Source organism: Callospermophilus lateralis, assembly GCF_048772815.1.
Source record: "Callospermophilus lateralis isolate mCalLat2 chromosome 11 unlocalized genomic scaffold, mCalLat2.hap1 SUPER_11_unloc_3, whole genome shotgun sequence".
Classification (NCBI taxonomy): domain Eukaryota; kingdom Metazoa; phylum Chordata; class Mammalia; order Rodentia; family Sciuridae; genus Callospermophilus; species Callospermophilus lateralis.
In genome coordinates this window covers 8,057,975-8,084,164 of record NW_027510155.1, presented here as the reverse complement: position 1 = coordinate 8,084,164, position 26,190 = coordinate 8,057,975, and the positions used below count along the sequence as shown (strand labels likewise).

At 29.8% G+C, this 26,190-nt stretch overlaps 2 non-coding genes across 2 annotated transcripts; both read right to left on the bottom strand.

The window, feature by feature from the left end:
• Positions 1–6,890: 6,890 nt before the first annotated feature.
• LOC143386035 (U6 spliceosomal RNA) lies at positions 6,891–6,996 on the bottom strand. Its single transcript, XR_013089536.1, has one exon. It is a non-coding gene; the product is annotated as a U6 spliceosomal RNA (small nuclear RNA).
• Positions 6,997–11,454: 4,458 nt separating this feature from the next.
• LOC143386032 (small nucleolar RNA U3) lies at positions 11,455–11,668 on the bottom strand. Its single transcript, XR_013089533.1, has one exon. It is a non-coding gene; the product is annotated as a small nucleolar RNA U3 (small nucleolar RNA).
• Positions 11,669–26,190: the final 14,522 nt, after the last annotated feature.

The window sequence follows — 26,190 nt, the reverse complement described above, 5'->3', positions numbered from 1 at the left end:
ATATGTATATGTGTGTGTGTTTGTGTGTGTGTGTATATATATATATATATATATATATATATATATATAGAGAGAGAGAGAGAGAGAGAGAGAGAGAGAGAGAGAAAAGAGAGAGAGAGAATTATACAAGCATGGAATGTAATTTGCTCCAATTCATTCCCCAGTATTTCTTCTTTCTTTCCCCTCTTTTACTAGAAGAAAGATAATTTAATCTTAATTACCTCCCAAAGGTCCTACTTGCAAGTACTATAGCCAGATTGTTCTGTGTTCTTAATATCTCACAGTGAGCTCAGAGTAGGGATAAAATTTCAACATGAGTTTTAGTGAGGTCATTCCACCACAGCAATCTCATGTTCAGTTATCTTTTCCAGTTTCTTTCTCTTTTCAGGACATTTTTATGACATCAATAAAATTATAATTAAGGCATTTTTGAATTTCAACATTTTAACTTAGTATACCCACACATATGAACACACTCAATACTGTGTGTGTGTGTGTGTGGACAACATCAATACTGATGTGCTTACTTCTGAAGGGAATGTCCACTATTTCTAGAAAGCCATTAGAAGCATGTTAGGTCCCCCCACCCCCCAAAAAATACTTAAATCTTCTGATGTAATGGCATTTGTTTCAAGAGTTTTACACAGTATGGCAAGATTCATCTTTCTAACAATCCATGAAATAGAAATTATTTCACTCCCATTTTATAGAAAAGAAAACAGAGATAAAGAGAGATAGAGCTGTTAATCCAAGTTCTCAAACAGCTAATAGAGAGAGCCAGAAGCCGTACCCTTAAAACTGGCTTCACAGAATAAATATAACTTTCATGTTCACAGTTTCATGCATTTTATGCTATATATCCACTTCAAGAAAAACTTCAAACATTAAGTATTATTATGAATATCAATTAATACGTTATGTTTATGATACAATATTTACTGGTATCTCAAATTTAAGCATAGACAGAAAAAAAAATCATGAAAATACATTAACTACAGCTGCTGCTGGGTGACAGAATTATAGTTGATTTTATTCTTTATACATTTGTGCACTTCCTGTGTCTTCTTCACTAATAAGCATATATTATTTTATAAGAAGGAAAACAGAGATAAAAATGCTTTTATCCTTTGCTTTACGGCTTAGCCCAGTCTTACTAAAATATTAATTATCCTCTATGGCTGTGTAGAGGAAGGCAACAACCAATATAACTTTCTATTAATTGCATTAAGTGTTTTTGTAACACCAAGAACAAAAGGCCTCATGTAAATAAGCTCTTAATAAGTGTTAGTGAAAAGAAGAATTTTGCTGTAATAGATAATTCTGGCCAGTTGAACATCCAGTGTCACTTTTCAAGGTGATCTGCATTACATAAGCCAAACTTGCCTGGTAGATGGAAACATTATAAAGATAGTGATATCCTGTTTATAAATGAATCTCATCAATCAATTAAAGAGTGTTCTGAAGTTATTTTTTGATGAATGATAATCATTTGTTTTTTAAGAAACAAATACAGCATTTGGCTTTCACAGTTTGCTTTACTGATAATCTTATTATTATTTTGCATGCAGAAACAAAATTTGCACGTACTTTATAATTTTTGTAAATTTTCCAGATTCTTATAAATATTCTGTAAATTATTGTGAGCTAATACTATGCTGTATGACTTCATGAATAAAACATTCTGCAGGGTAACTTAAAAGGATTAATTGTGGTGGAATTTGAGTTGGCTTGTTCAAAATTAGATGCATAATGCTCATCAAATTCCAGTCAGTAGCTTTGCTCAGCATGTGTGTATTAATAATAATCTAAGGACAGTTTAATCCTTTCTTGGGAAACATTCCACTACAACCTTAATCAAAAAATGCGTACTGTATGCATTAGTAAATCTATTTTAATTTTTATGAAAGTTTAAGTATTTTAAATATTGTGTTAAATTATATAGATAATTATAAGAAATAGAAATTATGGCTTTCCAATTACAACTATGGAAATTTTCAAAATGATCATGAAATTGAAAATTCAACTGAGACTATTATTAGACCTATATAGTAAATAATAACTAATGCATTCTGTGTAAGTCCCTTTAAAAGATAGACAATTGTAGAATGTATTTGACATTCTTAAAGTGTCTTTCTTGAGTCAATAAAATATATTATACATTGGGCTTACATTTTTGCCTTTATGTTTTATTCTATGTCATCCTAGAAACTTACCAATGTACCTGATATATCAGTATTGTTTGTGCACATGTGCATCCATAAGAAGACAGATATTGGTGAGTCAGGAAGACCACAGAGGACATTTTTCAGGTTGTCTCAGAAAGCAAAGTTTGAAATTTGAAAAAATTAAGAAGCTGCTTAACAATGGTGTGTGAAAATGCTGATTTTGTCTGGACTCACTTTTATTTGATGTTGGTGGCCAGGCAGGTCTCAAATGGTCCCACAAATACTTGAAAACACTCAGTTTAAATAACTCTATATATTCAGGCATCTCCTAGAAAGGAACAAAAGTAAGAACTTTGTTATTTTTCTTTTCTTTTCTTTCTTTCTTTTTTTCATTTCCTACAACTAATTTATAGTTTAAGTTAAAAAAGTATCAAGTATTTACTTTGTCAGGCAGAATCTTAGGTATTGAAGGTAAGCCTGTCACAAAATATATATTAGTCTCTTACATCACTACTATACTTGGGAATTATATTTTTTTTTCAAAATCATAGCTCAGATTCATATTTGCTTAATTTCCTATAAAATAATTTCTAGTGTTTATATGTAAGGATTCCTTCAGACACTATAGGACAGTGTTCCTCTGGTGAGCAAACTCCTGGTGGGTAACAGTCGCCATGTTTTATACACTTGTAATATTTTGCAATTTCTCCCCAAAACTAGTAAGATGACTAATACATGTGCAAAGCCTAGCTGCTGTGGCAATGCACTGCATGAGGAGGCTCTGGGCTAGAGTCTTAACAGTCTCAATTTTGATCTCAGGTCCTCAGTTCCTGGGAATAAAGGAAGTCTCCAGTTAGAAAACCACAGTGTTTCACCAAGCTCTTCTGAGCCTGAACCTGTCCACATGACAGCAACTTCAAACATGGTCTTTTTTGAGAGCTCCACAAAGCTCCTCACATTTCACATTCCAACTATAGTATGTGACTGATAAAGAAGCTGCATAATGTTGCTAACTCTGTAACCTGACTAATGACACAGTGAACAATAAGGTACTGCTGATGCCACGAACCTAATGTAACCTATTGATATAAATAAGGCTGACAGCTTGAACAAGGGCTTTTCTGCCTTTCTATCATTCTGCCATTCTGCTCTTCTGCCACTTGCCTCTGCACCTTGCTTCTGTCCCCATTTGATTTTCTTACATTTATAACTTCATAAAAACTATGCTTTTACTGAAACAGTTTAAATGCCTACAAAAAACCTTGAAAGACATATGTCCACATGTTAAGTATAATATTACTAAATTGAAAAATAATATATTTATTAATATTTTATTAAAAACTTTAAACTTTGTTTGGATTTGCATTTTATCAAATGACTTTTAACAGTAACAAAGCTAGTGAATTTTTTAATTTATTTTATCAGGTAATGAATACTAATTTATGCTTTCATTCTTTGCCCTAAACCCTTTTGAGTCCACTGATTTGTTCAACACATTCACCTACTAAATATTTATTAACGGCCTATTTTCTCCTTGTTTTTGTTTACCTCAGGTTTTAGCCTTAAAATTCAGGGATTTTTTTAAAGAAGAAAATCCTTTCAAAATATTATAATTTAAAGGATGAATTAGTTACCTATTCCTGTGTGACAAATCATTCTAAATATTAGAAATTTAAAATAATGCCTAAAGATTTCTTGTCAGCTAGTAGATCAGATGCGTTCTTTTCTCCTTCTAGCTCAGTTCTTCTTGAGGTTGTCAGATAACTTTGGATCAGGGATGTGGTTCTACTGATTTTGTTTGGGCTCACATTTATTTGGTATTGGTGGCTAGGCAGGTCTCAAATGGTTCCAGCTAGAACTGCTGAATTCTTCACATGAAGTGAGATAGCAAATTTCCCATTTTATCTTTACAGGTGTGTGAGGGAAAAAAAATACTATATATATATATATATATATATATATATATATATATATATATATATAATTATAACAAACTTGTCTGAAACTCCAATTAAAAAAATACTATATATATATATATGTACACACACACACACACACACATAGTCTCTTATGCGCCTACTGACAATTCTGAAATCATTCAAATTAAAATGTTGCTGTTAAGAAACAAACTAACAAAACAACAACAACAATAACAACAATAAAAAGAACATGAAATATTTGACTTTGATCCTGTGACATTCAGTGGGTAGAAGTGGAAAAAAAAACGGAGCATATAACTTAAATGAAGGCTATGAAGAAATAAAGAAAATGTTTCTAGAGGAAGGTAAATTGACAATTGTTGTTGTCTAGTAGCAAAACAATTCAGAATACTAGCACTAGGAAAATTGAGAAACAGAAACTTTTATAGAATGAGCATTTAAGTTTGACTAAAGGGATCTTCAGGTAAAATAGGGAAAATATCAGCTAATTGCTTCCTGCTGTTTCTGATAACTACCAGAAAGAGTGGAGTCTGAAGACAGTGGCCAATTTGTACCAATAATGAACAAACAAGCAAACAAACAACAACAACAAAAAAACAGGTCTTGTTAGGTTACAAAGTAGCTTCTCATTTGCAATTTCCCAGTCCCTCCTCAAGCGAAGAAAAAAATTCTTCACATTTAATTAGAGAAGCACTTAACAACAAATCTTTGGGGATATTGTAATAGAATCTCAATTAGTAATTTTTAAATAAATTAAAATCCTAGATCCTAGACTTCAGTTTTTTTTAAGTACAAAAGATTAAAGTTGGAAGAAGTCTGGATGAGAAATTTTTCAAAGTCTCTTTAAGATATATAAGACACAATTCTAGCTAGTGACTGCAGTGTCATCCTGATTATTCATTTTGGTTTTTTTCTCTCCTAAAGCTTCATTCATTCACTCATCGACTCTTTCAATAGACATTTATTAGGATATTCCGGTATAAAGTGGCCAGGGAAGAAAAACATGAAAAATTCAAAAGATTGCTATTATGCCTGCATTCTGAAAAATGGAGACAATCATACTATAAATGCTGAGACAGAAAATTGCATGTCTAGCTGTGCTTATAAGTGTCAGGGTAGAGCTAAATCACACATTTAAAAATGATACTGGTGAATATTCTGAAGAAGACTATGGCAAGTTAAAATACGGCATGAATTTTACCATAAAAGTCTCTTTAGCTTTGCTTCATAACCTATAAACATATAAGGTGACTTTGCTATTAATATGTTTTAAATTAAAATGTGTTCCTTTTAGGTACAAAAGAAGTAATTTTACCTTGGAAATAAATCATTCTCTCACATAAGAAATAACCTGTACATTCAATTTTACAATATGTAGAATAAATAGTAAGATGGAAAAAGAAGAAAGCAGAGAACAATAACAATAATGCTAATATTTATTTTATTAGTAATATGCTAACTGTAGTTCTTAGTATGCTTATGTATATAAAAGTGATGATCCTCTAACTTATGTATTAGTTAGTTACTACTCTTTCCATTTTATAGATTAGGCATTGAAATTTGAGAATTCTTCCAGATGATATTCAACTATAATTTCTACTTTTTCTCGTGTGTACAATGAAAACTTATTAAAGTAGTGTTTCCGAAGACAGCATAGAGACATTTGCATTCATGCACAATTGAAAAATAAGAAAAAATCAGTGAGAATGATTCTTCAAAGTCAAAGAAAGCATTGTGAAAAAGTGTTTTGTTAAAACAGATTCCACAGAATTTTCTTTTAAATTTTGAGGGTTTGTTTGTTTTTTTGTACAGAAGTGTGGGCATTTAGTGAGTATCCCTAGTTAAATGCTTGTATAGAATAGGTCCATAATCGGACGGCTCCCCAAATGTTGAAGCATAGAGGGAAAAGTGTGAAGAAGGGAATTGTTTTGTTTTGGAGGTGCTACAATCGAAGAACTTTGAAATCACCAGGCAATGATGAGTGAGAAAACCTAAAAGCAGAGACATGATCCTACCCCTTGGAACCATTTTGGCTCTTGGTACATTTCACAGTCCAGAAGAAGTAAATGAGAGGCCAAAATAATAAGGGAACAAAAGTGGAAGTTCAGGAGCTGCAGGGTATGGAAATCTAAAAGAACCACCTACTCAATGATCCATGGCTGTAATGTCTATACTTTGGAACATACCATAGGAAAGAATTAAAACATATCTCACGTGGTTCTGAATCATAGAAATGATATTACATTATGAATCTAGATTAATATGATTTATATTTTTAGTGATTTAAAAACACCTGAGAGAATTAAATTGTTCACTGAAGAAAGATATAAAGAATCTATAGTTTTTTGTTTTTTTTTCTAAAAACAACTCTAATCCATAATGCCTAGCATCCAGTAAAAGATTATGAGAACAATAATATCACAGGAAAACATGAATAGGAAGCAATAAACAATAGAAAATAATTAATAATTTTAGCTATTAAAATTATCAGACATACTATGAAACAATCAGACCTACTACAAAGTATGAAGTATAAGTCAATCTACAAAATTTTAGCGAAAAAATGGAAACCATAAAAAATTTCGCAATAAAAATATTTTTAGTTGTTATAGAAATTTTATTTTATTTATTTTTTTCATATGTGGTACTGAGAATCAAATCCTTTACCTAACACAAGTACTCTACTACTGAGCCACAGCAACATCCCTGACATGATTTTTAAAAATGAAAACAAGTAGAAAGAAAATATCTGTAAAAAAATAATAATAATAATTGAGAATTTAAGGAAAATCTAGTAATCTTCACAAAATTTTATAACACCTTTGTGCAGAGCCATGCTAACCTTTTCTGTATCATTCCCATTTTAATGCAAGTGAATTCAGAGAAAGTACAAAACAACAATCACAACACTAATAGAAAACCAAAAATCAAAGTAAGATTGATTTCACAGAAACAAGTGTCACTGAATGCTCATTTTTCAACAGCAATAATGAAAGTAGCACAGAAATTCAGTATCTCCATTTTTGAATTAAGAGTCAATTTGGGATTTTAGGACTAATAAATATTATTATAGAAATAACTATGAATGACATTTTCTGACTTACAGTGCAAAGTCTTTAATAAAAATTTCAATTTTATTTGTATGTATGAATGTTTTTAGATTTTTTTTTAAATTGTGATTTTCAACTAATTGGTACATTTCATTTAAGTTTTCAAGTTTTGGGAGAAATTTATTATATTATCACTTAATCTTTTTTAATTGACTTTAATATCTATACTGAATTTTCTATTTTATTCATGATAATGATAATTTATGTTCTCTCTTTTTCTCAGTCAGTTCTGGAAAGTTTTGTCATTATAGTAATAATTCTACACTTGAAATTTTGCATTAGTGATATTCTCTATTGAAGATGTTTTCTATTTCAATGCTATATCATTTTTAAAAAAAAATATTGCTGTTATTCTTTTCTCTCTTTTCTTATATTTTGGGTTTAAATTTCTGTTCTTTTGCCTAATACTCTAGTTAGAAGCTTAGATCATTGATTTTTTTAAATTTCATTTTTTTCTAATTTATGTATTCAATGCAGCAAATTTCATTCCACTGTTATTAAAAGTTATTATTAAGTACACACAAAATTCTATTATTTTGTATGAAGCTATAATATATGTCATCTCATTGACCATCAGGTGGATTCCACTGATCTGATTAGATCAGGAGATATCCCCTACCTCCTTCACCTCTCCATGTGCATCCCTCCTGCAGCTGTGCCCTCAGTCTAAGAGGATGAACATCTCACTTGGGAGAATTATCCTTTGATCAAGGGTATTACAGTAGTTACTTTCTTCTCCAAACAAAATTCAATTATTACATCTTCTTGTTGAAGTAAGCACTTAATGATTATAATAAATATCTCTTTTTTGCAATGCTTACTATGTGAAACACTCCATTATCTTATTGTTGTAAACCCATGCCAGGTGATTCATATGTTAAATATCTTTCATATATTTTCTTCAGATGTATAAACCTTACCTTGTTTATTCTGTGAGTGTAATATATTTAGTTACTTTTATGTTTAATTCAGTATCATAACTGAACTTCATTTAAGTGTTCATTCATTTAAGGTTTAATATAATTACTTATATATTTTTATTATGGACTATTATATTGTTATTTGTTATCTGTTTTTCTTGATTCTTGTATGATCAATGTAAGTTTTCATTTATTTATTTTTTGGGGCAGTATAATTATTTAAATTTTTTTTTCAATTCTATCTTTTATTTATTTTACTTCATTAATTGGGTTCTTGAGTATTCATTTTTTGGCATTTTATTAATATTTCTTGGGCAGTTTTGGTATCATTGCATTTAACAGATACACTAAAAGTCACAAAAAATACATATGTAACTAATTAATTTATCATAAATTTGTTCTCTTACCATAAGAAAAAGTGCAGTCTACTATTTCTAGTCATCATACAATTTTGATTTTGTTTTTATATTTTTACTTCTAAAACTGATGTATGCCATAAAAGAAATTGTAATTGTTTAAAATTTAAACAGTTAATATTTTTTATTCAAAAAAATTTACCCTAATATTTATCCTTATCAACATTATTGATTTCTTTTACACATTAAACCAATGTTCTTTAGCTTGAAAAACATGTTTCTTTGTTAATTTTTTATTTGTTTTATTTAGTTATACATGACAGTAAAGTGCATTTCTGTACTTTAATATATCATGCATAGATGTGATATAATTCCTCATATATCTGAGTGTATATGTTGTAGAATCATATTAATCATGCAGTCATACAAATACATAAAATAAAAAATGTCTCTTTCATTCTACTATCCTTCTTATCCTTGCATCTGTTCACCTCCCCTCCCTTCACTTCCCTCTACCTAATATAACACAATTCTATTCTTCTCTAGTGCACTCCTCCATTGTGAATTATCATCTGCATATTAAATATTCAGCATTTTTTTAATTGGCTTATTTTGATTAGCAAAATATTGTCCAACTCCATCCATTTACTGGCAAATGCCTTAATTTCATTATTCTTTACAGATGAATAATATTCTATTGACTATACATATCACATTTTCTCTCTACATTCATCTATTGAGGGACACCTCGGTTGGTTCCATAGTTTAGCTATTGTGAATTGTTTGCTGTAAACATTGACATGGCTGCATCACTGTAGTATGATGATTTTAAGTCCCTTGGGTATAAATCAAGGAGTAAAATAGTTGGGTCAAATGATGTTCTATTCCAAGTTTTTTAAGAAATCTCCATACTGCTTTCCATAGTGACTGTACCAATTTTCAATCCCATGGGCAATGTATGAATCTACCTTTTTCCCCACATCCTTGCTAATATTTGTTGTTGCCTGTACTCTTGATGATTGCCATTCTGACTGGAGTGAGATGAAATCTTAGTATAGTTTTCATTAGCATTTCTCTAATTGTTAGAGATATTGAACACTTTTTCTTATATTTGTTGATCAGTTGTATTTCTTCTTCTGTGAAGTGTCTGCTTAGTTCCTTAACCCATTTCTTAATTGGGTTATTTATTTATTTCCTGTTAAAATTTTTTAGTTCTTTGTATATCCTAGAGTTTAATCCCTTATCTGAAGTACATGTGGTAAAGATTTTCTCCCAATCAATAGGCCCTATCCTCACATTATTAATTGTTTCCATTCCTGAGAAGAAGCTTTTTAATTTGAATTCATCCCATTTATTTATCCTTTATATTACTTCATGCAATTTATGACTCTTGTTAAGGAAGTCAGATTCTAGACTGACATAGTGAACATTTGGGATTACTTCTTCTGTTAGGGCTGTGTCTCTGTTGTAGTTCCTGAGCCTTTGAGACACTTTGAGTTTATTTATTTATTTTTTTTTTTGCAGGGTGAGAGATGGAGATTTAATTTCATTTTGCTACATATTTATTTCCAGTTTTGCCAGCACCATTTGTTGAAGAGTCTGTCTTTTCTCCAATGTATGTTTTTGGCACCTTTGTTTAGCATGAAATAAGTGTATTTATGTGGGTCTGTCTCTGTGTCTTCTTTCTGTGAAATTGGTCTAAATGTCTATTTTGGTGCCAATACCATGCCATTTTTGTTACTATAGCTCTGTAGTATAGTTTATGATCTGGTATTGTGATGTCTCATGCTTCACTTTCCTTACTAGGGATTGCTTTGTCTATTTTGGGTCTCTTATTCTTCCAAATGATTTCCTTAATTGCCCTTTCTATTTCTATGGAGAATGTCATTGGGATTTTAATAGGAATTGCATTAAATCTGTATAATGCTTTTGGTAGTATGGCCATTTTGACAATATTAATTCTGCCTATACAGGAGCATGGGAGATCTTTCCATCTTCTGGGTTTTTTTTTTAATTTCTTTCTTTAGGGTCCTGTAGTTTCATTGTAGAGGTCTTTCATATCTTTTGTTAGATTGATTCATATATATATATATATATATATATATATATATATATATATATATATATATATATATATATAATATCCTGCTACTTTGCTGAATTCATTTATTAGTTCTAAAAGATATCTGGTGGAATTTTTTGGATCTTCTAGATGTAGAATCGTGTCCTCATCAAATAGTGACAGTTTGAGTTCTTCTTTACCTATTTGTATTTCTTTAATTTCTTTTTCTAGTTGCTCTGGCTAGAGTTTCAAAAATGATGTTAAATAGGAGTGGTGAAAGAGGACATCCTTGACATTTGTTCCAGTTTTTAGAGTGAATGCTTTCAAATTTTCTCCATTTAGAGTGATTCTGGCCTGGGTTTAACATATATAGCTTTTATGATTTGGGATATGTTCCTATTATCCCTAGTTTTTCTAATGTTTTGAAATAAAAGTGTGCTGTATTTTGTCAAATACTATTTCTGCATCTATTGAGATGATCATATGATTCTTGGTTTTAAGTCTTTTTAATATGATGTTACATTTATTAATTTCTGTATGTTGAACAAACCCTGCTCCCTGGGATGAACCCCACTTGATCATGGTTCACTATCGTTTTAATGTGTTTTTGTATGTGATTTGCCAGAAATTTACCGAGAATTTTTGCATGTATATTCATCAGCGATATTGCCCTAAAGTTTTTATTTTTATTTTTTTTCCTTGATGTGTCTTTGCCTGGTGTTGGTATTAGGGTAATATTAGTTTCAGAGAATGAGTTTGGAAGGGTTGCTTCTTTTCTATTTCATTAACTACTTTGAGGAGTATTGGAGTTAATTTTTCTTTCAAAGTCTTGTAGAACTTGGCTGAGAATCTGTCTATTCCTGGGCTTTTGTTTGTTGGTAGGCTTTTTTTTTTTAAACAAAGCACTCAGACTGAGTTCCCTTCCTCTTGCTCTCCAAAGAGAAGTGAAGAATGATCATCAATGGCAATAGGCAGTTTCAGCAAAGGAGCATTGTAAGTCAGCTTCACACTCAGAAGGAAATGCTACACTACTCTTGTTGCTTTTGGTACTCTGCAAGATCAGAGAAACTTCTATAGTAACAAACTATAGAAATTATCCCTGAATGTATAGTATTTGTTGGTAGGCTTTTGATGGTGTTTTCTATTACTTGAAAACCATGGTTTAATATTTCTTGTAATGCAAGAACACTGGCATGATGTCTCCCGGCTTTGCTCACCTAGAAACCTTTCCTTAATTTTTGAAGCTATCTTTTCCTGACATAAAATTCTGCCCCTTCTCACCCTATTTTTTCCTGTCTTTCATGATTTGTGTTAAAAGTCAATGATTCTTACATTCTTCTCTAGCCACTATTTGATTTTCTCATTATTTTTATCTGCTTGTTTATTAATTTATTTTGTGTTTTTAGGGACTGAGCCCTGGATCACTTTACCATTGAGCTTAACGTCCAGCCCTTTTAATTTATTTTATTTTTTTTTAAATTTTGAGACAAGGTATAGTTAAATTGATGAGGATGACCTCCAATTTGCCATTCTCATACCATAGCCTCCCAAGTCACTGGGATTATGGGCATGCACTAATACATGCTTCTGATTTCATTATCTTTAATTTTCAACAGTATCATAAAATTAATGCTGTTTCTAAGAAAAATTTAATTTGTTTTTGGTGTATAATGAGCTTATCAAATTTTCAACATCAACATGGAACTCCTTTGATTATTATTTCTCCAAATATTGCTTTTTTCTTTCTTCTCTTTTCCAAAGGAAATCCAATTCCTAGTAGGCTATCTCTCTTTTTTATTATGTTTCATGTTTCCAAATTTTTGTTCTGTTTAAATTTTCATCATTTTCTATTTGAATATTTTCTTTTGATTAGTCATCAGTTGTTTTGAACCTTTCTTTTACTATGTCAAGTTTGTTGTTATGTCCACCAAATATATATTAATTTTATTTTGTTTTGTTAATGTATACTATACTTCTATTTTGAGGTATACAATCCTATGCATTGTTTACTTCCATATTTTAAATTGTCTTTTACTAACTATAACAACTACATTGTCTATTACTCCATGTTATTTTATCACTTTATTATTGATCACTATATTATGATTTTTTGCATATATTATAAATGAATACTCAAAATTATAAAAATATGCTCTAGAAAATTTTCTATAGTTTCAATTTTTCTATCCTGGCAATTCTTATTAATTTCACAAATGTCTTGTTGCCTTCTCATAGTTCTTTTTATAAACCATTCCTTTTGGATAATGGTTACTATTAGGGTTATTCATATCTCATTGTGTGATAGAATGTTACTCAGCCAAAAAGAATAATGAAATTATGGCATTTGATGGTAAACAGAAACAACTGAAGAATACTATTCTAAGGGAAATAAGCCAGTCCAAATAAACCAAAAGCCGAATGTTATCTCTGATATGTGGATGATAACATATGATAAGGGAGAGGGGGTAGAATAGACGTTCATTGGATTAGACAAAGGGGAATGTAGGGAAGAAATGGGATATTGGAAGAGGAAAGACAGTAGAAAGAATTGGACATAACATTCCTATGTTCATATATTAATATATGACTAGTGAAACTTCACAACATGTAAAACCACGAGAATGAAATCCTAATTAGAATATTACACTCCATGTATGTGTAATATGTCAAAATATAGTCTAGTGTCATGTATATCTAAAAAGAATGAACAAAAAATTAAAATTAAATCTCATTGTATGGACACACAGTCTAAAAGGTGGGAAAATTTTTCAAAACAGCAAGGAGATTCTGAATATATTTGATTGGTCACTTATTGTCCTGAACTTTTCATCAGAAAATGCTCCTTCCAGAAATTGTGATGAGTATTAGATTGAGCTAGTATACCTCTATTATTTTAAGAATATTTCTTTGAATTTTTTACTGCCAATACCATTTTTTCTTAAAATATATACTAAGTACATGTATGAATATATATACATACATATATTAAATATATAATATATATATATATATATATATATATATATATATATATATATATATACTAAATACATATACTAAATACATGTATGATGATGTGAGGAAAAAGAAAAAAAAGTGTGTCACATTAGATTGGGCAGAGAGAAGTGAGGGGAGGGGAGGGGAAGTGGGGAAAGGAAGGACGTGACTGCATGACCAATGTGATTCTGCAAACTGTACACTAAGAAAAATGAGAAATTATACCCCATCTGATTTTAATGTATGATATGTTAAGATCATTGTATGTAACTAATTAAATTGTAACTAATGTAACTAATTAAATTTTCAAAAATAACAAATATATACTAAATTTAAGGTTTCTATTCATCTATAGCAGAAAAATAAGTTTAATGTAACTGGTTTATTATCAGCACAATAAAATGTATTGTTTTATTTTATTCAACTTATTATGTTGTAAATACATAGTTATGTGATTTTAATTATGTGTATCAATAAATCTTTTTTTACCTTTTTTTTACATACAACTCAAGTAAATTTCTAGCTTTTACAACCTTGAACAAATAGGACAACGAAGTTTCCAAGTGTCTCCAAAAACAGTATGACAGATCTAAAAAGTATATTTAAGTATCTCTGAAATGTTGATGCTAACCCACAACAAGGGAGGGAGTGGAAGAAAGAAATAAAAATTCCTTGGATTAGACAAAGAGGAATGAAGGGAAGGGTGGGGAGATGGGAATATGTAATACACAAGAGTGAATCAGACATAACTTTCCTGTGCTCAGAAATGAACACATGACCAGTGAAACTCCACATGATGTATGACCACAAGAATGGGATTCTATTTAGTAAGCTCTACTCCATGCATATATATCAAAATATACTCTACTGTCATATATATCTAAAAAGAACACACAAGCAAAAAAAAAATGTCTGATTTGTAGATCTTAGACATAATCTGAAAAGTTAAACATTTTTCAAGTTCAGCCTTACCTTCTTCCAGAACTGCACTTAAATTTCTATGTATAAGCATTTTTTAAGTGATTAATTGACTCTTCTGAAGTCCTGATGGAACTTAATGCTTAGTTAAGCAATCACATTGAGTATGATATTAGTGATCGGATCCCAGAGGACATTTTCATTGGTTTCATTTAGTTTTCAAAACAATCTGGAGTTCTTTGAGATTTTCATGTTTCTGTTTTGTTGAGTTCAAATGTATTAATATTTATTGTTCCAGATAGACTTTACAATAATTATGCAGATATTCAAGAATTTAATTTTTAAAAAAGAAATGCTTTTTAAAAATTTTTTAAATTTTATTTATTATTTTCATGATACAAAAATAAAATTTCCTAAACTTCATAACTAGAAGATAAATTCTATTTTTAAAAAAAATGGCAAATAATAAATTTTGATTTTATTCAAACATTATATATACACACACACACAAATACACATGCATATATATACATATATATTACTAACTAAACTTCATTTCAAAAATTTTACTTAGGTACCTTTCTTATACACATTTCTAAAAAAAAATTTCCTGACTTTTGCCAGATTATTTCTCTTGCCTTTGATACTTTTTACTCAGTATATCTCTTATTTGTCTCCTTTTTTTTTTTTTGTTTTTGACATAACCATTTGTGTTAATGTCTAGAGAATAGTGTAAGACAATATTAAAAAAGAAATTTATTTTCTCATAAAACATTTTGGCTACATTCAACACATTTTTAAGTGCAATGTTCTCATGCTGAATAGAGTTCCCAGTCAAAAGCCCAGTACTAAGCAGGTTTTTTACTTACTATCTAAAACTCCTTTATTTTAATTTCTTTCTTTTTCTTTTTTTTTTTTTGGGGGGGGGTACTCAGGTGCACTCGACCACTGAGTCACATCCCCAGTCCTATTTTGTATTTTATATAGGGACAGGGTCTCACTGAGTTGCTTAGTGTCTTACTTTTGCTAAGGCTGGCTTTGAACTCAATATCCTCCTGTCTCAGCCTCACAAGTTGTTGGGATTATAGGCCTACAATACCATGCCCAGCTTACTGTCTAATTGTCTAGTACTATTGATGAATGAAGCTCACAATATATTCTATTAGGTTGCTCAGTCACTAGTTTTAGTCCATTTTCAATCCTAAATATAAATTTTGTTTTGATGCTCTAATTTTAAAAATAAGTTTCAATACTGCCTAAATCAGCTTCCCAATATTTCTAATATTTGTAATACTAATCTGTGTTTTTTTTAAAGATGATCTGAACTATATTTTGTAAGAGTCAGAGCCCCATTCACTCAAGCATATCTGTAAATGTTTAGTTCTTAAAGGCTTTTAGTCTTTCTCGGTGTACAAAAAATAAAACAGTTTTCCTTTTTAATTTCAATTTTGTAAAGTTCAGATATGCTATAATTTGAAGATCTCTTTTATGTTATTACTGTTGTTATTCCTTGGTTATTTTTTTGTTCATTTTATTCTGTTCTTATCAAAGTAATCCTTATGTTGTGATTTCTAGATTTATTTTTCTCATGACTAATATGAAGAGAGATTGCTATAAATTTTGTTGATTTTCTGTCTGTACCTGAAACATAAGAACATATTTTGGAGATGCCTGAACTCTACTTAAAAGAAAAAAAAATCATTGTTAACACAATTAAATCTAATTTTATGAAGTTATACATACATATCATTACTGTATTCCAATTCAACATATTAATCCATCTTATTATTTTTCCTTTGTTGTTTTTACTTATATTTTCGTACCACAATGTGTGTTAACCATGAAGACAATATCTCTAGGTTGTCATTTCCACATTTTGATTCACTTTTCCAATTAATCATTAGTATATAAATATATTTTCTTCTTTTTTTCTTAACAATATTTTATTTGTTTCAATTTCCACATTTTATTGGTGCATTATAGTTGTACATACTGTTTCAATTTGTCATTACAATATCTGTGCATGCACTCAATATAACAATATAATTTGGCCACTCCCCAGCATTGGCCTCCTCCCTACCTACCTCACAACCCTTGATTTCTTTTTTCTATTAATCTCGCTTTACTTTTCTTGAGGTCCACCCCCACCTTTGTTTTCCTTTTTCCTCTCTAGCGTCCACATATGAGAGCAAACATATACCTTAACCTTCTGAGCTTGATTTATTTTCCTTAACATGATGATTTTTAGTATTTTTACAAAAGTACACTTTTACAAAGTATTGCTATGTTACTTGTACTTCATTATGTTTAAATATCTCTTGTAATCTTAGTTTTTAACATGAGCCAATTATTTACTGACACATCTCTAAGGTGGCTATAGATTTTGTTTGCATATATTTGATGAACTAAATGCATTGGCATCAGAGAACATAAAATATTAATTAATTTTTATAAATTTTTTCCATTAATATCTACAAATGTTTACCTTAATTTATGAAATTGAGTTCTCAGTATATATACTTTACATTTATAACACCAATTTTATCATCTATTCTCTTATAATGTTATATTATTAACAGATATTTTAATAATATATAAAAGTTTTTGGATGTTTTTTGCAGAGCTAGGACTCAAACCCAGGTCCTTGTCTTTGTGTTCTTCTACCATGCTACACTCCAGCTCTTTTTTAGTTTTCTAAAACTTAGTATATTTTGAAGGTATTTTAACTATTAAGCCCTAGTATTAAATACATATTTTAGGAACAATTGGATAATATAGTTTTTTTTTTTTATTCTGCTTTGTGTCACTAAATTTCAAAACAAATTAAAGACATATTTGGACTGAAATAAAGAATAACTCAATGCTTCCTTCTACAAAAAAAATATAAGAAAATAAATGATGCATGAAAACATTTAAATGAATTATAATATTAGAAAACTATTTATAAGCCATATTCACTTCAAACAACACTATTCAAAGACAAAAAGTTTACAAATAATGTCATTATTCTGTTGAGTCATCTAATAGCTGCATTAAATGTAGCCATACTAGAATGCAAACATATAAATTACATTTTTGTTCATTTATTTTTTTTTAGATGAACACAATACCTTTATTTTACTTATTTATTTTTATGTGGTGCTGAGGATCAAGCCCAGTGCCTCACCGTGTTAGGCATGCATTCTACTACTGAGCTACACTCCAGCCCCATAAATTCCATTCTTAATGTAAAATTCAGGGAGATATGTTTCTGTGGACATTTCCTAGAAATTCAATAGGATAGAATAGTTCAAAACAGACTTTTTCTTCATTCAATGTATAAACTATACATGTATAAATAAATAGTTTAATAAAAATTGTTTTCACCTTACCTTGTCACAATGGTATTACTTCATAATTTCCAGTTCAAATCAAGATTTAATTAAAGCAATGACATAATAATTTTGAGGAATTTAATTTTTTTAAAGTTTTTATAAGCATGTGTCTCTCCTAGACACAAATTTGTATGCAGCATAATTGCATTAAATATTTCTACCTCTACAAATTAAAAAGGAACTAATGTCTATGAATTTGGACTAATAAATTTAAATAAATATACTAGTTGAATTTTTAAAGATATAATAAGTTGCTTAACATGCAAAATGAGATTAATTATGTTAACATGAAAATTATACTTACATTTCATGCATACTATAGAATATTTATATACCATAATAATCAGTGAGAGTAAAAGATAAATTATTTATAACATTGTAAAGTTATAATGGGCTCAAATATATAATGAAAAAAATACTGCAATTAGTTATTGTGGAATTAAAAGTCAGTGAAAACCATTAGATTGTAGCATAATTTTCCTAAGTAATAATTCAAAGCACAAATTGCCATTTTGCATTTTAAGCCTGCATAAATAACATTTGTAGTCTTTGCTCTGAAAATCATCCATTACTACTGAGTATATGTGATATTAAATCACCTACATATTATGACTGCACTATACTAATATTCTACTACACAATATACTTAATTTTATATGATTTATAGAATTTGGAAGCTAATAGGCACTTTTAAAATCATTCCTGACTCATTTTACAAATAAGGCATATAAGATCCACAAAATGTACTTAATTACAATGTACGTTTGTTTTCACTTGTTTAGTTAAATTCACAACTTATTTTACATTTTTGTCAACATACCAAAGAACAAAAAGCATCCTGATAATGTCCATTGAGACTTCTGGGCTGTGATGTTAAATGTTTTAGTATTGATTCCCTCTCACAAAGAAAAAACAATGGAAATAAAACCCATTGCCTGAGAATACACACAAGAATGATACGTATAGTAAAAACACTGCCTATGGCTCACTCATCCTTTGCAAACAAAGCTAAACTTAATTTTTTTCTATTGAAAATATCAATAAAGAACGTTAATATTTGATACAATCACTGACAGAAAGCTGAGCACAGATTTGCTACCAATGGAAATAGTTTACAAATAATTTTTTCCCAAGATTTCTTTTTTGTATTTCTATAACAAAATAACCAAGTCTAAATAATTAACAAAGGACACATCTACTTTCTCACAGTTATGGAAGCTGGAAAATCCAGTATCTAAGAGCTAGAGGGCTTGATTTTCTGAGGAAGGCTGCAAATTGCTTCCTAGAAGCAACCTGGTTACTGATTCTCATGTGACAAAAGGTGGAAGGGCCAGCTATCTAAATGCTGCATGAAGTCTACTGTATAAGGGCCAGATTATGATTGATTATGAATGATTATGGCCTAATCATTTCTCAAATAATACACATCTTAATTCCATAATTTTGGCAATTCAGTTTCACCAGGTGAACTTTGGAAGGGACGTGTTAAAGCTTTAAAACTAGGAAGGTATTCACACCTAGATCAAACATGAATTATTTCTGGCAGTATAACAGAAAAGAGAGAATGTGTATAAGACCTTATGTTAAAATTCACCTAGACATTCTCAGCAAAATATTGCCTATTTCCATTAGAATACACAACTGAACTTAAAAATTAGTGACATATTGAGGTTGTGTCTTTAAAGATTATTTAAATATACAGTACTATAAGCGAGCAAAAATGTGTGTCTATTCCTTTGTCAATGATAGAGAGACAAGGTGTTTCATGTCTATGGAAATTTTGCAGATGATACCAAGAGCTAAGACAAAAAGAAGTGAAGTTCATATTTGAAACAGCATCAAAAAGCCAAATGTCACATTTTCAATCACCACAGGGAGATTAGAGAAACATTTTTGACCCATCAAGTTTTCAACCTATACTCTGAAATGATAATAACATATGAACTCTAAATAAATGCCACAAAAAGTAGAGTACCAGGTATTAAAATAAATTTCTGGCTTCCACTTGTGCCTATATCTACCGTGATTTAGGCAATCTAATTTGTTCGTTTGTTTGTTTTTGTACTATGGACTGAACCCAAGGCCCCTTAACCACTTAGAGACAGGATATCATTGCATTACTTAGGGCCTTGCTAAATCGCTGAGCCTGAGCTCATGATCTTCCTCCCTCAGCCTCCCAAGTCCCTGAGATTGCAGGTATGAGCAGCAGTGCTTGGCCTACGCAACCTAATTTTTATATACATAACAAATAATTTACATTAATGTCAAGAAACATAAAATCAACAAATCATCTTACATTTTCTCCAAAAACATATTAATGTGTAAGCTTTTTTTCTTAAACACACATTTTTTTGTTGATTTAAATTGTTTAGACACTATTGGACAAATTATGAATCTATAATTTTCCATCAGCCTTCTCCTTTTTCTATCTATATAAGGAGGTGAAAATGTCAATGCCCAATTTCTTGGCCTCCTGGAAATTAGTGCTTATGTGAAAATTAGGCAAATACCTCTTGGGGAGCTTTGACAAAGCTTTGTCTTTATGATAAAAGTGGTTGGTAAAGCTTCCTTCCTGCACCCACCAAGAAGCTTCCCTTTAAGACTGAAGTGATGAGTGGGTTTGACAGCCACCTTAGTTCCAAGAGAAAAATGCTAAGAATACATCATAGATAATGGCTTACTAGTTATTTGGCTATGTTGCAAAGAAAAAACTTTTAAATTCTAATTTTGGGACATTTATTTAGATTTTAAGACAAAATCATCCTGGTTTCACATAATTGTTCATTTTTTTAACCATCTATAGGAAGTGCAATGAATGAGAACAAACATTTTCAATTTAGCTTAACATGAATTATGGCACATGCATTTTATCATATCAATTCTTATTTCTAAGAATGTGTTATTTATGTTAAGTAAATAGTAGTATATTTCTTAAAAGTTTTATTAAATTAATGCTCATTAAATAGTGAATTCTGGGATGTTAATTCCCTATGCATAAATGAAAAGACTGGGATGACCATTTTGATATTTAAGCATGCATCTGTAATTTTTAAATAAGTTTTCTTGTTTAGGAAAGCATTCTTTATCTGGTTTTGATTCTTGAGGAATTATTCTTGAGAGAATAAGAGCAACTTAATCAAATAATTGTAGTTTATTTTGTTAACTGAAAATATTCCAATTAATAATGGATTGAGGGGCTGGGGAAGTGGCTCAAGCGGTAGCACACTCACCTGGCATTCCGGGGTGCTGGGCTCAATCCTCAGCACCACATAAAAATAAAATAAAGATGTTGTGTCCACCTTAAACTAAAAAATAAATATTAAAATCTCTCTCTCTCTCTCTCTCTCTCTCTCTCTCTCTCTCTTTCTCTCTCTCTGAAAAAGAAAATAATGGATTGATTTAGACAATCGAGTTATTCACAAATAAATGACTTATCTTCATAATCTCTACTGACCTATGAAATGTATAATAAATTTCTTTCTATATTATTTATTTTCTATTTGAAATCATACATATTCTGTTTTTTAGAAAAATAGAAATGTGCTACTTACAAAACTATAAAATATATTTATGTTTCCTAGTTCTTATTAAAATTAACCAAGAATATATATTTATTATTTTTATCATTTTCTTTCTTCTCCATGACACATATTATTCACATATTCACTTGCTAATCATTTTCAAATGATCTATTGGATATATAAATTTTCCAGGTATTTAAAGTTTTAGGTGATAAATATTATACTAAAAAACATGTAAGATTTTTAGTTTCTGTCTTGAACTATACAAGTCATCACCTAATTGCAGAAAAACTGTGTGTGGATTTTCATATATGAGCAAAAGAGGCTCAAAATATGTTAAAATTTAGCTAATTTCACATAAATGATTACCAGCAGGACTAAAATCTTAAAAAAAAAAACCCACAGTGAATTTGTCGAATCAAATTTTACTCTTGTCTAAATTTGAATGTTGAAATTTAAAGGAAGGATGACTCTTCTAATTTACAAATCCATAATCACTTGGAATAATTTTAGTAAACACAATAAACTACAGTTATTTTTGCACTTTTACTTTTATAGTTTTGTAAGGTACTTGTAGAGTTTTCTATTGTGACTACACAGATGATTTGTTGTAGACATGAGGTTACTTTTTCATAGTACAGAAACAGTTTGACATTTTAATAACAGGTATAAAAACAGTACAATAAAGTAATATTAGTTTAATAGTTTTTAAGAAATTATTATGTTACTACTAAATCTCAAATTTAGTATGTAAAGGTTTTCATATTTACTGATGATTATTTTGATTTATATAAGCTTTAAAAACAAACTCACATTTTGTTTTTAAACCAACACAATGAGATACAAAAATGATTAACAATAAATTATTTATTAAATTAGCATGTAGAAATAAAATCCAAATGGCAATATGTGAAACTTTTTTTATAGAAACTGAAATTAATGTATATTTTAATTAAAATTTGAGAAATCAGGAAACTAAAAGTTATTATTTTTTCTGTATTTTACTTTTTCAGATTACTTTAGCATGTGGACATTTATATTTCCTAGTCCAAGTAGTTAAATTTATGGTTCATTTTGATATTTATAAAATAAAGCTTTGAGTACCAAATGAAGATTAAGGAGTTATATTTGAGTATATCTTTCAAAATATGTCTCTGGCATGATTGATAAATTGATTAAACAAATTTTTTCAATGACTACGAGTATATTTCTCTTAATTTGTGTGAAATGCTTCATTTTATTTCTATGGCAATTCAGAACAAAAGAGTTCAAATGTTAGCCTAATTTTATTTTTTAAATTCTTATTTGTAATGTCAACCAATTATTTATAAACTAAAATTGTATTTGAGGTATAAAAGTTACCTTTTACAATAAGTCTACCCAGCCATTTTATTTTAAAACCCCTAATCTTAGTAATTTTTTTTTTAATCCACTGAACCTCTCACCCTGCTCTTGGATAAAAATCCCTACTTATCATTGGTGAAGTGGAATTAATTTCAATCTGTCCCTGGCTACAAAGTGCCATGCACAGGTCTCCACACTTAGAACAAGAGCACTCTTGAATCATCTTTGGCCTTCATCACTTTTATATATTTTATATATTTTTAGTTAACAACTGTAATAATTTCACTATGCCAATATATATTGCATGTTTATTAAATTAGAGTGTAAATGAGAAAGATGATTGCAAAGGCAGAACAATCCTAAGAGAATTAATGTTAATAAAACAAAAATCTGATAGTCACTACCAACTTTAAAAAGAAACAACAATGAATTTGATTAGATTATTGAAGTATTTATTGAGGGAAAATGTAGAAAATTGCTTCTCAAGAAATGGAAAAATTGTTGGAAAACAGATGAACCCAAGCATTAAAAGTATTTGTAACATATACAGCACATGAAAAGTTTTCAAGTCTTATAGATCATGTTTTTTAAAAGATATAGAAAAAGTATTTTAACTTCATAGGAATATAAATTGTACCTATCACCACCTAAAAAAATAAGTTAGCAATAGAGTGGTATCCCTTCATCAGTGGATTTACTTATCACCTGAGGCCTGGATGGGGGAGGGAATAAGTAATTCTCAGAGGTGTGGGCCAGCTGGAAATAAAAGTCTGAAAAGTAATATTAAAAAATAATACAAAGATAGGTAAATATATTTAAAGCAAGGACTTGATGGGTAGAAGAGATCTGATGCATCTGATCCTAACAAAGGGAAATGCCCACAAATGCTTTATTTATAGTGAAACACACCAAAGAAATCTATTGTGAGGAGGGGTAATTCAGGCTAAATAAGGAGAGGTTGTAGGAGAGTTGGCCTGGTTGGAGACTGACCACTTGAAAGTGATTCTTCCTCCTCCAGGCAGCTGGCAACGCAAGGCTGTTTAGGGACACTGATATGACTTTTATCCAAGGCTACCAGGCATCTAAACTGAAAGTTATCAATATCACAGATTCCATGCCAGACATGGAATCGGCCCCATTAACAACTGCTGCCTGCAAATGAGCATGTCTTTCTACATCTTTGCTTGGAAAGATTCCCAGAATGGGTAGTCAAGCAGTCCAAGGTTGTGAAATTCAAAGCAATCATTTATTTGCCACTCCTGATATTTACTTACCATAGTTTGTTACCCATGGAAAATGAATGTCCAAAAATGAATAGTCCAGAAAGAAACAAATCATGAATTTGACTATGTGCTGTTCTGAATAGCATGCTAAAATATTGTGCCTTCTTTCCCCTCCCACAGGGATGCCAGTCATCTCTTTGACAGCATATTCATGCTGCATATGCCACATTCCTGCTAGTCATTGGAGAGTCCTATTGGTTCCTCAGGTCTATTGTCCTTCATCACAGTTACCCTTAAAACTTTTGAAGGCATTATTACATCCCTCTCAAATTCGTGCTTATACAATGAATTATTTCTTTTAGCCCTTCCTTATACTACAATTTTCCAGGCATCCTATTTCTTCTGGCTCAACCTGACTCCCCTTTCCTGGAATCACATTGTTTGTGTTCAAGTACCCCTTATTTTCCTTAGTAACAGCTTGAAATAACAAAAGTAGAGATGCTGGCAAATTGGATCTCCCAAAGAGAAGCCACAAAGTGCTTTCTCTAAGTGAGAAGGTAAGAACTCTCAGGTTAAAAAAAAAGAAAAGAAAAGAAAGAAAGAAATGTATGCTGTGTTTGCCAAGACCTGTGGTAAAAGTTAATCACCTGTGTAATTATTAAGTTAAAAAAATAAAAATAATGCTAAATTTGTTGTTGCTCTTCAAATTACAAAAGTTATGGCAGCTTGATTGTTCATGACAAGTGTTTCTTTAGAATGAAAAACGCATTAAATAATAGGTTTTGATAATATCTGTGGTTTTTTGCATCACCAGGTTCTTAAAAATGAGGTAGGACTACCCCCAGTAAAAATATAGATGTGAATATTGTAAAACAGAGCAATCCCAGTAATTGTTTAAAATTCTAATGACATTTTTGCATGTATTTACTTACAGAAAATTCAATAATAATACAGGGATCATTATTTTTAAAGAAAGCAAATATTTATAAATAATATGAAGGCTAAAAAAGTATAATATGTAAATTGTTATATAGTCACAGAAAGTAATATTATACATTAGAAAATTAACTAGAACCATATATTCTAACACAAATTACTACAAGAATGACACTAATCAAGGTAAGGAAGTTATAAAATTATAAAAGCAAAATTCAATTGCATTTTTATATATGTAAACAACCAGATATGCTGATGTAGATAGAGATACATAGATAGTGAGGTAGGCCCAAAGAACATATATAAATGAGGATAAATATAAGCCATTCAAAACAGTGGAAGTTAACAAGAAGTTTTAAGAAGTACAATATTGAGAGAATTAAAGAAGATGATTCAGCTCACTTTAATTTTTTTTTATTTAATTGATGCTTCAGTATTTATTTTATTGCTAAAATAGCACTTCAAATTAAACTATTATATTATAAAATCAGAACTTAAAACAATATTTAAAAAGAAGTGAAGAAACAAAGTATAAGTCATATAAAGAGGATAAAGAAAATTAAATTAATCAAAAAAAACAGGATATCAAAATGACACTTCTATTTTTAACTAAGATCTATTAACTGTGAAAAATACAAGACACTTTTTTGTGAAACCATATATATATGTATATATGTATATATTTGTCATATTTCTAACGTACTTAGTTTATATTCACATACTATTTTATTATCACAGGGAATATCAACTAAATTTTCAATATGAGGCAAAATATATACTCAAATTATGATATTTCAGAAAGATTTTTAAAAGGTACTATCTTTAAGAGTGTGGGCAGATACAGATGAAGCAAAGACTAGTTAAGTACACTGAGTTTCAGAAAGGTGAATATTAAGACTGGGAAAAAAAAAACAAGTAGTAAGGAAAAGCAGTAGTTACTAGAAACTTAAAAAAAGTATATCTTATGGAGAAGTGAGCCTTGAAAGAAGAAGTAATTTTTATTGGAAAATCAAATATAGCAAGAGGTTACAATGGTTAAAATGATTAATTTAAAGCACATTTTATATTATTTCCTGTTTATGAATTTTAAATGAGTGACCCTACCTATGTTCTTCAAGCACTAGCTCCTATAGAATTTTCAACTATCAGCTCCTGGATGGGAGGTTTTATTTTTGTTCCTTGAGAAGTGACTGATAATTAATTATTACAGGATGTTGTCCTTAGTAGTCTTGTGGTTTCATTGAAAAGAATTACTATACAAACCTAGAAAATCTCAGCCACTCATCTGTATTCCAAATTTAATTATACTTACTCAAATTATGTA